The sequence below is a fragment of the Anser brachyrhynchus genome, assembly GCF_964034855.1.
Source record: "Anser brachyrhynchus genome assembly, chromosome: Z".
In the NCBI taxonomy this organism is placed as follows: domain Eukaryota; kingdom Metazoa; phylum Chordata; class Aves; order Anseriformes; family Anatidae; genus Anser; species Anser brachyrhynchus.
This window is the reverse complement of record NC_137697.1, coordinates 29,458,171-29,474,305: the sequence shown is the minus strand read 5'-3', so window position 1 is coordinate 29,474,305 and position 16,135 is coordinate 29,458,171. Positions and strand designations below refer to the sequence as shown.

The 16,135-nt window shown below is 40.0% G+C and overlaps 1 long non-coding RNA gene across 1 annotated transcript in view; it reads left to right on the top strand.

The window, feature by feature from the left end:
• LOC308185491 overlaps positions 1-16,135 on the top strand; it is a 127,054-nt gene that overhangs the window by 96,796 nt on the left and 14,123 nt on the right. Inside the window, exons 6-7 of the long non-coding RNA XR_013943410.1 lie at positions 3,988-4,108; positions 8,619-8,733. This is a non-coding gene — a long non-coding RNA (uncharacterized lncRNA). The remainder of the gene's footprint in view (positions 1-3,987; positions 4,109-8,618; positions 8,734-16,135) is intronic.

Here is a 16,135-nt window from a genome sequence, read left to right as displayed (position 1 = left end):
CATCTTGCAGCCATTATTCTTTTTGCTGGGACTCAGATTTTCAGATAGAGACAGGAATGCTACTTATGTTCATATATATTTAAATATTCTAGCAGATATTCTTTTTTGGTTCATCTGTTCCCTTGTGGTATTACATAGTCACTTGTTGAAGATATTTGCAGGAGATATGCCTCATTTTGTGACAGGCTTCAACTGTGTGTGAATAACAAAAAGTGCTTTGCAGTGTCTTGACCCTGCTTTTTCTCCAAGAAGCTTAACTTTCTATTAACTTCCACAGAAGTTCCATTTTGGAAGAAAAACGTTAGTTTCCAGTCAGTAAAAACTTCTTGCAAGACGGGCTAGTCTGTAAGATCATAATCCTTTGTATGTTACAGGAACCAATTTAAAACAGACGTGTGAGATAAATGTGCTTAGATTATCTCCCAGAGATATAAAAGACTTATATTCTCCCAGAGAAGTAGAGACTTCCAAAATTCCAAAATAAAAAAGGCAGATTTTATAAAAATAAACAGTAAGGCATGTGACTTTTGAAAGAGAAATACAGAATGTCGGAAGAAGACAATATATATACATATAATGCTTATACACAGCTTTTCCACTTCCCACTGTGGCCTAGCAGGTAGGCCCCATGCTTGATTAAAACTGGTTTCCATACCCTTCGAAGTTTTGGCGGCGCTGCAGCCTCCTCTGCCTGCTTTCTGTCTTTTTCCCCTTTTCTTTCTGTCACATCTGGCTTGAGGGGCTGCTCACTCAGCCTGTCGCAGGGCAAGCTCCCTTCCTTTGCAGACCCCAGCCTTCTCCCTTATCTGTCTCTTGCGGGGGGGGGAGGTAACCGAATACTTATCCTGAAAGGAACATAATGCAAAATGAAAACTGGAGAATAAAACAACCTACCATCCACCATGAGACCGATGCCTATACTTGAGAGAGGAGAGGGGTACTATTCACAGACACCGTAAGTTCCATCAGTGTTTCATCGTGGAATGGGTGTCTAGAAACTGGGATCTGTTTTCTGCCCAGACTGCCTTTTTGTTAAGTGACAGATTCTCAAAATGTATGTCAGTATAAATTTGGTGTGTCCTTCAAGCCACATGCTGGATTAAAAGTATTATCTTTCCAAGTATGCAATTGTTTTTAATTACCTCACTAACAAAGCTGAACAAATGACATTGTCCAACATGGCTCATAAGTTTTATGAGCTATGTTGCGTAGCACAACAATGTGTGCAACCACCTTTCACAAAACAGCACTCTATCATTCAGCCAGATACCACTTTTACACTGGATGGTAAACTCCCAACTACCTATTATCTTGCATAACTGTACATATACCTTTGATATCTGGTATTCAAGTTGTTAGCAATAAACTCTAACTCCCATTGCTGTAGCTTTGTCCCGAATTTCAAATGGTTCCTGACACTTTTTACCCATAGTGTACATGCACAGTGTCCTGCTGAATGACTTAACATTGTCCATGAGAGCAATAGTAAAAATTCTGAGGAGCTATGGTGGAAACAGCCTCCTATCTTTTCCACCTTGGTTTACTCTGCGACAGTACAGACATAGGACCTCCTATTTCATTCTCAGCCCCGAGACAGGCCTTTCATTAGGATGAGTCTCCAAGACTCTTGAAATTTTCTTTTCTACTCAAAATATTTTCTCCACTTCTGTATTTTCATTTCATCAGTAAAGTTCATTTGCTCAGTGCTGACAGCACAGGAGGTGTGCTGTTCCTTAGGTCCCCAAGGCATAATTGGTAGTTGGGCTGTGCATAGAAGCATATAACTCTTGTGAAGAGTGTTTAACCACTACAGGCAAGAAGTGTGCCAGCGGTCATAACCTTCCTATCTAAATTTCCGTTAGAAAAGTGGTTTTCAAAGTGTTCCCCTTCTCTTCATGTAATTGTTAATAGTGAAATTGCGGCTCAGCAGCAAAATTCCAGCCACTTAGATGTGAAGGAAAAAAATCTCCTTCCAGTTTCGCTTTCTTGGAAAGAAAAAAAAAAAAAGGAGGGGGGGCAGGGAGATGAGAAAGCAAGAAAAATGGAAGGGGATTTAATTTCCCACTTGCTCTCACAGTGTGTCTGAGTGGTATTTTGTGGTATGATGATAGCGTTCGGAGGGCCCAGTGGCTATCTACCTGTGCCACTCAGCAATGCATATGCAAGCTGTGCAGCCACGGCAGTGTCACAGGCAATCTCTTAAGGCGTTTCCTGGGGATTCGGACTCTCAGTGGAACAGTTCAGAACACAGGATCTTCTGTAGTCTTCTAATTCATCTGTCCTGGTTCCTACCTCAAGGTTTTGTGAGGCAGCTGGGGTGTGCCGGGGTGTGCAGAGTCAAGGGGTGAATGATGTCCCATCAGCCAAAGTCCCAGAGCACTGGTAAAAATAAAAATGACATATGAGGGTGGTGGGGGAGAAGGGTGGGAAACAGGCAGGAAGGAGAAATGCATTGAATTAATTTGTCTTTGGGAGCTTTGCCCACCGTTTATACAGACAGTAAGGAAGTTAGAGGAAAGAATGCTGCAGAGATCAGTTCGACAGTGAAACCCAGGGGAGGGTTAGTACAAGGGAGCTGGGAAGACGGTCTGAAACAATCTTCCAAATCAGTAAATGCAGAGGGCAGCAGGATGCTGACCTTCTACTGTAACCAATGTCAGCTGCAAGCTGTAACTTCATGCTATTAATTACAACTGAGCATACGTTTGGAGTGTTTCTGGTGTGTTTCTTCTGTTGGCATTAAAATTCCCTACTTTCCTCTCCCTCCTGCTCCACACCAGTCCCCACCTCCTGAAACAACATGAAGTTTCAAACTACACCCAGATGGAAAGAAAAAACAGAAGAAAAAGGAAGGGCCCTAGAAGGGAAAAAGTTGTTTGTACATTTTGTGGGTTTTAGGGCCTTCTAAGAAATTTCCAGTGCAGACTACCTCCAAATGCAAATACTTTGTCAATGAATGCAAACTTTATAACATCAGTGTTAATGTTATGTTGTTGCAGAAAGCATTAAATCACTAATCAATCAACAAAATATTGGACAATTCCTCCTTGAGTAATTTGTAGCTCAGAGAGCAGTAATGAGCCAAATGCCTTAGATACAATGATAAGCAACCTGTAGTTTTAACACATTCAATCAAAACCAAGGTTCAGTCAGAGGTTTGGGTTAGATTTGTACCCAAACCACCCCCTTTGCTATAAATAACTCTGCATTTCAGTGATGTTTCATGTAGGTTTGGATCTGACTTTGGGTTTTGGACACTTTCCAAGTATGAATTTTTGTCACATCAAACATGTTGATTTGCTGGAAAAGCAGAGAACGTTACTTCTGTGAACAGGCAGGTTTAATGACACCTGCAAAGTACACAAAATAGCAGCAGGTATATTTTTTTCTCTTAATTCATTCCAAGAGTCAATAACACTGCTGAGAGTCTGAGAAGGAGAGGAAAAAAAGTCTGATTGTATTAATGGACGAACTTTAGAATAAATAACATTTACACAGCAACATAGCCGCAGAATATTTGGTCTTCCAATTAAACTTCTAAAAGTACTAGTTGCTTTACAGGAAAACAGATGTGTGCCAGTCTGTTCTACATCCTGCTGAGAAGTAAAGAAATTATGATTTTAATGAATATGAAGACTACATATCTGTCAACATACTTTTGAAATAAATTCCAGAATGTAAATTTGCATGAATTCAGAGATAAGCTATGGGGAACTTGTTTTTATATCCATTTTAATATTCAGGAAAAAGGAAAAAACAGGGTAGGGAAGGCTTTGCCTTGTCATGTTTCCACTTTGGAATACATTAGGTTTGACAGCTGCCTCTTACTGATTCTGGTACTCAGCCTGAGTTAAAACATCCAGTTTCTTTGGTTTTGCACATTAGAGATAGAAAATAAAGGTCAGTTCATTGTGAGCTCAGTCTAAAACTTTGGAGGTCTGACACTTTTAAAGTTCTCAGTGCTTGTTTCTTTATTTGGTCTTACAGTCATTAAGCACACGTGAAGAATCTTTCTCAGGACACGACGGTCCTTAAATACTTTGAGCTGGAAGAAATGCATATTGTTTTGCCACTTCAACAATATGATACTGATGTACTTGTTTATAAGGTAATGATTTATTTTTTATTTATTTTTTATTTTTTTTTTCCCTCGGGTGGCTTGCTTTTTATTCTAGCAAAAGAACCTCTCAAGTCTAAAATCTACCGTATAGTTTTTGTATCTCTATTTTTCTACCCTCAAGATGCTACTCTTAACAGACATCAAAAAGAAAAATGAAAAAAATAATATGCAGTTTCTTTGGTCTGAAGCCACCTGGGGAACTGTACATAGTCAAAATGACATGAGAACTCCATTAAGTGTAATATTCCTTTAAAAGATTTACTTCTGTCAGTTTCTTTGTTGTTGTTTTGTTTGTTTGTTTGTTTTGTTTGTTAGTTTAGCCTGGACAAATCATTCTCTTGCTGCACATAAAATGTCTCTATACAGAGCTGACATGAAGAAAATCAGTAGATAGATCTGCTGGGAAACCTGACTGAAGAGGCCAAAACCCACCAGTCTGCTGGGAACAGCTTCAGAGTTGGTCCGTTTGCTAGCAGTGCCTCAAAGCTGCACTACCCCCAATAGCTGGACAGGCAAGATGCACACACTCCCCTTTCCTGCTTGGCTGGTTTAATGTGGAGGATTTGTGGAGGGGTGTTTTTCATGGCAGGATTTCACATGGTAAGAACGCCATCCAGGAAATGAAATTTGGCATGTTGGCATTCACTGAAGGCCCTCAGCCCATCCTGACGTATGAAAGCCTGACATGACCACAACGATGCTGTCTCTTACAATTTTATCTTAAAGACTTTAACTAGTCTGTTGTTATGAATGTTTCTAGGGATACAAATCTCTTTTCCATGCTCTAAACCAAAGCTGAAAGTGGCAACTGACAATGATGTAAGTGTTCGTTTTAGGTAAATTAGAGTCCCTCCTGACCACCTCAAATAGTTTCCTGTACTGAACATTAAAAAAAAAAAAAAATCCAGATCCCAAACCAAACTCTGAAGCTTTCTGCCCATGCTTGAAATACTGTATTCAAACCTATACTGGAAAGACCTGTTTACAAAAATGTTACACCTGCTGTTTGGATTTTATCACCCAGTTTATACTACTGTGTAGATGTCATCAGCTTATTAGTTGATTGTACATAACCTGGGGAAGTGTTTTCACTCCTGACTACTTTATATGCTAATATTATTTTTGTACATATTTTTAGCTGATTTTTTTTTTCTTTTTGGGTGTCAAGCAGTCACAGCAGTATACATTCATAGGCAGCCACATATGCATCTTTTGTACTTAGACAGATTTCTGATCAGGAAGAAATTCTTCCTTGCCAGTTCAGATACAAAAATTTGTGTAACCTCTTTTCACATGGGTTTGATTCATTTCTGAATCTGTATTGCCTGTTAGTGCTATTGATCTCTAGGGGATTGCATACTGCATATAATGCTTTCCTTTCTGTGTACTGTTACATAGCAATCTCCAAATTCCAAGATACACATTTTGGTGTGTCTCTAGGTAATTGCAAATGACAAACTTTAAATTCTCTTTTGTTGTTCACGTAGTCATGTTCTTTTTTGAAAGGCTCTTAGTGTCATCAGCTTGTGTTTCAAAGAACAGCCTTTGAGAAAAATCCCAAATCTATTTTCTCCATTTCAGAGAACTAGAATTGGAATTGCTGAAGTGTATGACCTGCCTCCTGTGCTTATCTGTTTGCTGATGTCTGGGAGGCTCTTTCTTCACACATATTAAGGGACAGTGCTGGTACAGCATGGGATGCAACAGAGTTTCTGGACAGCTTTACGAACACACTGATATATTCTGCTTTGCCAGCATGCTGCTGTAAAGACAGATGATTACATGGCTTATCTAGAATCTGGAACTGAAATGTACCATAAAACTAAAAAAACTAAAAGAAGGAAAAAAAATATTTAGGATCCAATGTATATGTTGAAATAATGGAGTGAATGGAGCCAAATCCAGTTGGAGGCCAGTTACTAGTGGAGTTCCCCCAGGGCTCAGTGCTGGGGCCGGTCCTCTTTAATAACTTTATCGATGACCTGGATGAGGGGATCGAGTGCACCCTCAGTAAGTTTGCAGATGACACCAAGTTAGGTGCGTGTGTCGATCTGCTCGAGGGAAGGAAGGCTCTGCAGGAGGATCTGGATAGGCTGGACCGATGGGATGAGGCCAACTGCATGAAGTTCAACAAGACCAAGAGCCGGGTCCTGCATCTGGGGCGTAACAACCCCAAGCAGCGCTACAGGCTGGGAGATGAGTGGTTGGAAAGCTGCCTGGCAGAGAAGGACCTGGGAGCACTGGTTGATAGTCAGCTGAATATGAGCCAGCAGTGTGCTCAGGTGGCCAAGAAGACCAACAGCATCCTGGCTTGCATAAGAAGCAGTGTGGCCAGCAGGTCTAGGGAGGTGATTGTCCCCCTGTACTCGGCTCTGGTGAGGCTGCACCTCGAGTACTGTGTTCAGTTTTGGGCCCCTCGCTACAAGAAGGACATGGAGGTGCTCGAGAGAGTCCAGAGAAGGGCAACGAAGCTGGTGAGGGGTCTGGAGAACAAGTCTTACGAGGAGCGGCTGAGGGAGCTGGGGTTGTTTAGCCTGGAGAAGAGGAGGCTCAGGGGAGACCTCGTCGCTCTCTATAGGTACCTTAAAGGAGGCTGTAGCGAGGTGGGGGTTGGTCTGTTCTCCCACGTGCCTGGTGACAGGACGAGGGGGAATGGGCTAAAGTTGCGCCAGGGGAGGTTTAGGTTGGATGTTAGGAAGAATTTCTTTACTGAAAGGGTTGTTAGGCACTGGAATGGACTGCCCAGATGGTGGTTGAGTCACCATCCCTGGAGGTCTTTAAAAGACGTTTAGATGTAGCCCTTAGTGATATGGTTTAGTGGAGGTCTTGTTAGTGTTAGGGCTGAGGTTGGACTAGATGATCTTGGAGGTCTCTTCCAACCTAGACAATTCTGTGATTCTGTGATAATGTATGAAAGTGAGATTTCACTTTAATTTTTTCTATGCTACATTTTTAAGGTTATTAATCTATTTTGCTTAGATGAGTTTTGAAAAAAAAATAAATTCCTTTTACATAGGTGTATACTTGTGTGTTCACAGGATATTAGAATCACAGAATCATAGAATCATTAAGGTTGGAAAAGACCTCCAAGATCATCTGGTCCAACCATCCCCCTACCACCAATGTCACCCACTAAACCATGTCCCTAAGTACCACGTCCAACCTTTCCTTGAACACCCCCAGGGACAATGACGCCACTACTTCCCTGGGCAACCCGTTCCAATGCCTGACTGCTCTTTCTGAGAAGAAATGCCTCCTCATTTCCAACCTGAACCTCCCCTGGCACAACTTGAGGCCATTCCCTCTAGTCCTATCACTAGTTACCTGTGAGAAGAAGCCGACCTCCTGTGGTGGTTTTACCTTGCTAGGCAGCTGAACTCCACCACAACCACTCTCTCACTCCCCCTCCTCAGAAGAGGAGGGGAAGAAGAAAAGGAAAGAAACAACTCATGGGTTGAGATAGGATAATTTAATTAAAGGGAATATAGTTATTAAGGGAAAATTATTATTAGTTAAATAATTTAACTAAAGGGAAAAGGGGAAAAGGGATTAAAAAAAAAAAAAGGCTGTGTGGAAATGCAGAGGAAAGAAATTACTCTCTACTTCCCACCAGTGAGTGATGCTTGACCACATCCTTGAAGCAGGGCCTCAGCGCACGTAGCTCTTGTCTGGGGGGACAGACTTTTTCACGAGAGCCCACCCCTCCTCTCTTCTTCCTTTTTCCACCTTTTATTGCTAAGTGTGAAACCACATGGTATGCGATATCCCTTTGGTTGGTTTAGGTCAACTGCCCTGGTGATGTTCCTTCCACACCTTTTGCCTACACCCATCCTGCTGGCTCTGGGGAAGGCTGGGGGAGTCCTGATGCAGTGCCAGCATTGCTCAGCAGTAGACACAATACTGGTGTGATACCAGTGTTGTTCTAGCTACAAGTAGAGCACAGCCCTGTATGGGCTGCTGCAGGGAAAGTTAACTCCATCCCAGCAAGACCCAGTACACCCCCAGCTCCCCACAACTTCCTTTCAGGTAGCTGTAGAGAGCAATATTGTTAGGAAGATACATAGTTATGGCTCAGTTTTTAGCCAGAAAAGTATCAGTTACTGCTCATTGCATTTTATTCTGTTGGCTAAATCAATAAACATTCAAACAGATGAGGTCAGAATTGATCCATTTACGAAGAGATTAATTTTGTGTATTCGTATTGTAATACTAGTAAGGTCAGTCAATTAGAATTTTTTATGTAACACATCTATACCTGAAACTGAAAAAAAGCTGTTTCCTTAATACCAGATTTTTTTTCTTTTGATGGAAACTGTTGAAATAAATTATTTAGATTCTCAGTCAGTGTTAGCTTTTGTCCAGTATTAAAACACCATCATTAGCACGATTGGCTATACTTGAAGACAAATGTCTTGATGTTTCTGAACAGAGATTTTTCAATTTGCATTGCATTTAAAATTATCAATTGATTTTTTTTTTTTTTTTTTTTTTGATTTAGAATGCAAGCATATTTGAGCATATTGGAATCCTGAGTGGAATGAAACTGCTTTTATTAGCTCCCCTAACAATGCAAATCCTGGATCGGGACGACTGACAGCCTCTCACCTTGAAAGGTACCATCACAACCCTTGGAATGTTTGAACAATCTACTGTTACAAATAAGCACTTGGATCTATCACACACTGATGTCAAGCTCTGTCTCATCATGCAGTCTGACAGCTGTAATGCCACCCCACTCACACCCTTGATTTGCTAAGTCCCTTAGGGATATTGAACTAGAGTAAGCCAGGTATGTCCATTGATTTACATGTGTATAACTGGATAGCAATGCGTGTCTCTTGTTGCTGCCATTTTTACAATATGCTGCAGGCTAACTAGATGGAAATGACAGAATAATTCATTATAGGTCGTGGTGGGAGTCTTCAGACATCTGCAACAATACTGCTGTATTTCAAGTGACTGTTTCCTGGAAAACTTTTCAGAGTGCTTTGACCATTCTCTGCTTCTCAGGAGGTGGGAATGCTGAGACAGGATGAATCTTTACTCGAATAGTAACATGTCTGATAAGATCAAAGACTTTGCGGAGCCCCTTTTAGGGGAATCTGTGGTTTATAGTATCAATGTGTCATAAATAACATGGCATTAGTGGGTCAGCAAGAAGGAAACCCAAAACAGCTATGAGGGCAATATGTACTACACAGTTGTTAACGTGAATTTTTGGCATGCAGATCTAACCTGAACTGACACCTCAGATTGCAAATGTTCCCACAGCCAAGCCTTATCTGTAACACCAAAACTCCATTGTTTATTCTCTTGATCTGTTTTGGCTCACGGATATGTCCCTTAGCCTAAAACATCCCAAGATTTTTCCCTATCCTTTTGGCAATGCCTTCTGGAAAAAATTGTGCAAAGTGACCCAGACAATCATCACCATTTGAGGGACAGTTATTAATCAATACTTCCTAGCAAAGAAAAGCTTGCACTCTAACTTCCACACCAATCCATATAGGATAGCTAATACTAACAAATCTCCAGATGTGTTTGAGTGTTTTCTAGATGGCTAATACAGCAAAAGGTAGCAGCCCAATGCAGACTTTTTCATTCGTAAGGGATGCCAGTTGCCATGAATATAAAGCAAGTTTTATAAGTCCTACTTCCAGGAACCGCACTTGCCATTCTTAAGTGGTGCTTATTGTCAGTTATTTTTAACCAGTTAAATATATTTTGATGATTGCTGCAGCACCTGAAGCAGTCATCTACATTTTTGGCTTAGATTTGGGATTTACCACCCCCACAATTAAAGTCTTAGGTTGTAAGAGAGATTGTTACCATCTACAGCAGGAAGTCAGAGAAGAGCTATGGGAGAGGGTAGAGTATGGGGGAGGGTAGAGGAGGTGTAGAGTATTGGTCTGAGGAAATGCCACCTCATGGGTGGGAATGGGATGCAAAGCAGAGGTTAGTGACTCTGAATGACACTAAAAGGTAACTTCCTGCAGCACAGTGCAAGGCAAGTGAGGTCTTCCCACTCTACTTTGTGGTGGTGCGGCCTCACCTCGAGTACTGTGTGCAGTTCTGGGCACCACAGTATAAGAAAGATAAAAAAATGTTAGAAGGTGTCCAAAGGAGAGCTACAAAGACGGTAAGAGGTCCGGAGAGAAAGACGTATGAAGAGACGCTGAGGTCCTCCTTGGTTTGTCCATCCCAGAGCAGAGCAGGCTGAGGGGAGGCCTCATGGCGGCCTGCAGCTCCCTCACGAGGGGAGCGGAGGGGCAGGCGCTGAGCTCTGCTCTCTGGGGACAGCGACAGGACCCGAGGGAACGGCATGGAGCTGGGACAGGGAAGGGTCAGGCTGGGTGTTAGGGAAAGGTTCTGCACCCAGAGGCTCGTCAGGCACTGGGGCAGGCTCTCCAGGGAAGTCATCACAGCACCAAGCTTGCTGGAGTTCAAGAAGCATTTGGACAATGCTGTCCAAATCAGGTCTAATTTTTTGGGTGGTACTTTCGAGTCTCAGGAGTTGGACTTGATGATCCTTGTGGGTCCCTTCCAACTCAGGATATTCTATGGTTCTATTCTATGATTCCAACTGGGTGTGGAAGTCCAAAAGCCATATTTGCATGGTGCTATTCTGAGTTAATAACATTTCTAGGTTTCCAATGTGATTAAAGTAGGTAAACATCTGCTTATCACACTGGAAATAAGTTTGTGAAAAGTTTTCCAGTGAGGAGTCACTTCTTGCAGGAGGATTTCTTACCTCTTGAGTGAATATTGGTTAACTTCAGTAACTGTCATATTGAGCAGTACCAAACAGCTGATTGCAGATAGGAAGTTGTATGAGTTCATTTGATGGAATAATTGAATGGTATATATATATATATATATTTGTTTGTTTAAAATTACCGACCTTAAATGAAAATGAAGCTACGTAGTTAACAATCCTAGAAAAATATTTTGGGTAAATGCTATTGTAATTGCTTCTACAAGGAAGGAGTTAAGTTGAAATATTTATCTGTGAGATTTAGTTCTGGTAGCTTGTTCTAGAATAAAGTGGGAAGCTGAATTTGATATCTTTTTCATTCTAAATTAATTACTTAGAAAATAATTTAATTGAGTATTCATTTCTTCTACTAATCCTCTGCTGATGATACAGCTTTTGACTCTTGGGATTCAGACTTGTCCTTTGTACAGACTAGTTCTTCAATATACCAAAATGTATAAAGTTTTTCTTTTTGTCTTTGGATTTTCTTTATGTTCTCTTGAAACCATCATTAAGTATGAGCTTTAGTTCTCTTCTAGTCCTGTGGTACAGTCTACAGACTAAAGTCTACTACAGTCTAGGAATGGTTAATAAAACTTTTTTCTCAGTTAAGTTTTCTTTGGTTGCACTCTTTTTTCATCTCCTATTTCTGAACTGTATAATTCCATACATTTGGGGGTAACTATCATCAACAGTTGCAAATGCAAACTAGCTCACATTTTCATTTTCCTCCCTGTCCTCAGTTCAAATTCAAATCTGGTATCAAACCAAAATAAGCACAATCTGGTTTACACCTCTCTAGTTTTCATAGGCAGTTAGTGAACAGCAGTCTAGCTCTGGAGGGTCATTCTTGCACATGACAACCTATACATTTCTTCCTATTTAAAAAGACCACTTTGACCAGTCTACTGTTTCATCTTCACAAATGGACTTCTTGAGCAATCACAAAGGTTTTCAGAAACAATGCTTAGTTTCTTCTGTCCTTACAAGTGGCTTTCTCTTCACTGTTCCCAATGGTACACTGTGGAACCCTTAGACTCTATTCACCTTTACTTTGTACAATAATACGTTTTAATACTTTCTAGCACAAAAGCTGGAAATAGCATCCCCACTTTCTCCAGAGTGCTACACAATCTCAACTCAACTTTCAATCTCAACTTTCATTTACATTGTGCCTTTTATTCGGAAGGAATCAAACTGCTTTTCAGATTCTAGTGTTGCTTTGGGAGATAGCCTATGCCCATATAGCCTTAGGAACTAATATTTACCACCACTAAAATGTAGCCACCATCAGGATGGACTTTCATTGTGGGAAGGGTACTGCAGTGACCATAGTGAGGGAAGGATGACTTTAAATGCACAGCCCAACCATTACACTTCCACAAAGTGATGCCCCATTTTAAATTCATTTGGGAGAAAATGTGTCCTTTGATTTACATATCTGGCCATGGAAAGATAATATAAGCTTTCTAGAACTCATGTAATTTACCTTGAATGGAAGAAGGTGTATTATCATATCATATAGTATCATATTGATGAAGGTGTAGAAGTATATAGCCTTCTTCTATCAGTGACTATGAATGCATGGTCACTGAAAGTTCGCTGTTAGATCATGCTGGTATCTCTGCACGTGCTTAGCTGTTCTCACGTTTGTCTAAATATCTGTGTGTAGATACAAGTATCTTTCAGTCTCCTGTACTGCATGATAATGTATAAGAAGATTATTTAGTTTTGCTCAGGGATGAAGGGTTGAGGACGCTTTTTTTTTTTTTGAAAACAAGCTATATACAAGTACCTTTTGTACTACAACAGTTGCACTCAGTCTGTTTTTCTGTTTTGCACTGTATATTGCACAAACAATAACTATGGAATTCATACAAATCCAAGGCTCCTTTGAGTAAAGAAACATCTTTGGTCAAGCTTTGTGTACCAGATTTCTGGGGAGCTTGGTATTTCCTGATATATTGCCCCCAGAAAATTAAGGCAGCTTTAACTATCAATTTGTCTTTTTCTGACTACTGCACAGTTCTTGTCTCTCCACACAAATCTTGTGCTGATGATACACAAACAGATGATCTTCTCATTCAACAGCCTTAGAGATTTTAAGACGATTGTGATTTGGTTGTAGTATATTTGTAAACTGGAATGGGTATACTTTTGGCAAGAGTCTTACTAGTATTCCCCTTGGATTCCTTGAATGACAGAACTGAATCATATTTTCATGACTTATATTAGTCCTCCTCACTTATGAAGCAAAGGGGATATAACCTATGCTTTGCTGTTGTTGTTTTTCCTTGTGAGCTGTTAAATGCAACACTTAATGCTGGACTATATTACCATATGTAGCTGAAATCCAGGTAATTGGTGTGAATGTGATTAAAGAAATCCCTCACCCCTGAGGCTTCTGAGTGAGTTTGCTTCATTTTACTGACTGATAAGGGTTGTCATATTTGATCTAACATCAAAAGCGTGAAGAGGAAAAACAGAATTAAACCAAACTTTTTTTTCTTTTTTTTCTTTTTTTTCTTTTTTTTTTTTTTTTCCCCAAGGTTGAGTAGGAAATTTGTAAGTTATGTGAGACAAAACAATTATGCCTCTTCACACTGTACTTCTTGAGATGTGGAGTTGTTTTATTCTTGGGGGATTTTAAACAAAGAGCTGCCACCATGGGGGCTGATTGCTTCAATGGGTGGCCCAATTCCATGGAGACCACATAGCTTATAGGTGAAACTGAACGGAGCAGAAATATTTAATGACTTATCTTAATTGCAAGATACATCCATTTTCAATGCTGGGCTGTGTTTAACAGTTATTTCTAAGCACTGTAAATAGTACATGTAGGCGTATCTTTGAAAGGCTGCAAAGAGAATTTAGAGATTTTCCCTCTTTACATTCACAAAAAGGAGAACATCTATTTGTTCCTTCCTTGGCCACTGTTTTAAACTGTGGTTAGGGATGGATGATAGAGGGATAATAACCATTGAAAATATATGGGACAGATTCTCTCATGGTGATACTTTGCATTAGTTTATCTGAATAGAGGATCTGACTTTTATGCTATTAAACAAATTGAAGGTAGAGGAATTATCTAGCCTGATCAGCTCTGCCAGCTCTGAGTATGTACAGTAATGCTCCTGGAAAGAAAGCAAAACAAACAAACATAAGAAACAGAGAGGTTTTTAGTACAGGTAGCTTGAAGTAGATGGTCCATCTACCTGTTAAAATAACTGTGACAAAACAGGGCGATTTCAAAAAAGGACTGGGAGAAGTGATTCCTAATCTTGACTGCTGGTTCCTTGCTTTAATGGGGGCCTATAGGTTAAAACAAAAAAGACCCTCACTGAATTGCTCTGAAGGGTTTGTTGCAGTGATGATGGCAGGACGAACAGGACATTGAGAAGGCTTAATTGCAGTCAACAATGTAACAACAGCAGATAGCACAGTGGTTTAATGAAACTGAGGGAAAATGTGGGGAGGTGAAGAAGACATGCAAATAGCATGAAAGAAAGAAAAAAGAAAAAAAAAAAAAAAAAAGAGCCAGGCTAAAATAAGGAGAGGGTAGATGGGCAGGTGTAATTAGGCTGAAGAGGCAAGGGGAGATGTGATAAGCTAGTCACTTTTTTTTACGACTGAGGGCTTTTGCTATGGTGAACTTTGCAGCCAGGCTTCATAGTTCTTTCCCAATGGGTTCCAAAAAGAACAAAGGGATCTGTCCAAAATATGAAGCGTTCTGGGGGATGAAGCTGAACCTTGCCTTGACTGTTTCCCATTTAATCTTCTTTTCTCCCTAATTTGGCTGTTGCTTCTTGTAACTTGGAAGCTTATCTAATCATGAGTCTCAGTTTCTCCAGGTGTGAAAGCAGCTATCATCTGAAGATGAAAAGTGCTATAAAAATTCTCTATCATTCATGTTCATTTCAGACTTTGCAAAGAAACTAGTTTCTAGCTTGTCACCTGCCTGTGCTTGTTTTTCATAATCTCTTTAATGAATCTGCTTTCATCAAACTGTGCTCTGAGATGAGCTCAGGAGTAAGTTTTACAGAACTGAATGTGAGGATCACTCCACGGATGGAATGTTTTCAACATTCAACATTATTATTTGGAGGAGCTTCTATGGCTACCAATGTGGTAAGCTTTAGGCTAGACTAATCAGTATGTGGTTGCTGCTCTGCCATCTAAGCTCATCTGAAACTGAACTACAATTCACATTAAGTAATTTTGAGATAGAGGGACAGTCCCAAAGTCTTTGTAAAGTTTTCAGTTAAATACTTGTAGTTAGAAAATTATTTGATCTTCTGGCACAAAAATAAAGTGATAAAAAATGTTTAGGTGAAAATTTGTGGCAAAAACTTTTAAACTACGAGAATTACATAAGCATTTGATCTCAATGCTGAACATGCCTATAATAAAATACTAAGCTGATGCTTGAAGATCTCTGAATCTATCATTAATTTCACAGCTTTAAGCAAATCTACATTTCAAGGCTTTTACCTGGAAATATTTGACAAAGCCTCTGTTCCCAGTGCAGGATTGCCTCACTGTTCCTTTGAGCACAATCTTTGTGTAAGGCAAGTTCCCCCACACCAACATTAAATGTAAAAACCCAAGAAAAAAAGTAAGGGATAGTGATGGAGTCACTTTGACTTCTACGATTGTTGAAATTCTCTCATTCCTTGATATCCTTGATATTGGTATTTTTCCTGCAGGAAAAAGAAAAAAAAAAAAAAGTATCATTAGTTAAAATAAGCAAAAGCATTGATTGGGCTTGTCAGCTTGAATTATTTCGTCAGAGATTCAATATTTATTATGCATCATCACTACATTTATCTGTTTTCCCTTTGACTTACCCATTTTCTTGTAATGAATGTCAAGCTTATATCTGCCAGGGGTAAACTTTGGGCAAGTCAGCTCTCCCTGTTATTTATAAAAGATTCTATTTTGCACTTCGTCAAAAATGTGCTTCAATCTCATTTTAGAAAGATCCCTCACAAACTCACACTGTCCTTTTGATCCTTGGCTGACCTAGAAAGGCTCTAGATTAAATTATCAATGGAATGTTTTAATATGATGTATAAGAAACTGAAGTCACCAACCATTACAAAGTGAGGGCATAATTCAGGAGAAGCAATCAGTTGCATGACCTGTACATGTAAACCCCTCCTTTTCACCAGAGATGTCTTGTGCTGACTATTCCCCATTACTATCATGGGTATGGATAAACACCAGGGGTAAAAAGCAAAGGCAAAATGTTCACACTAGAA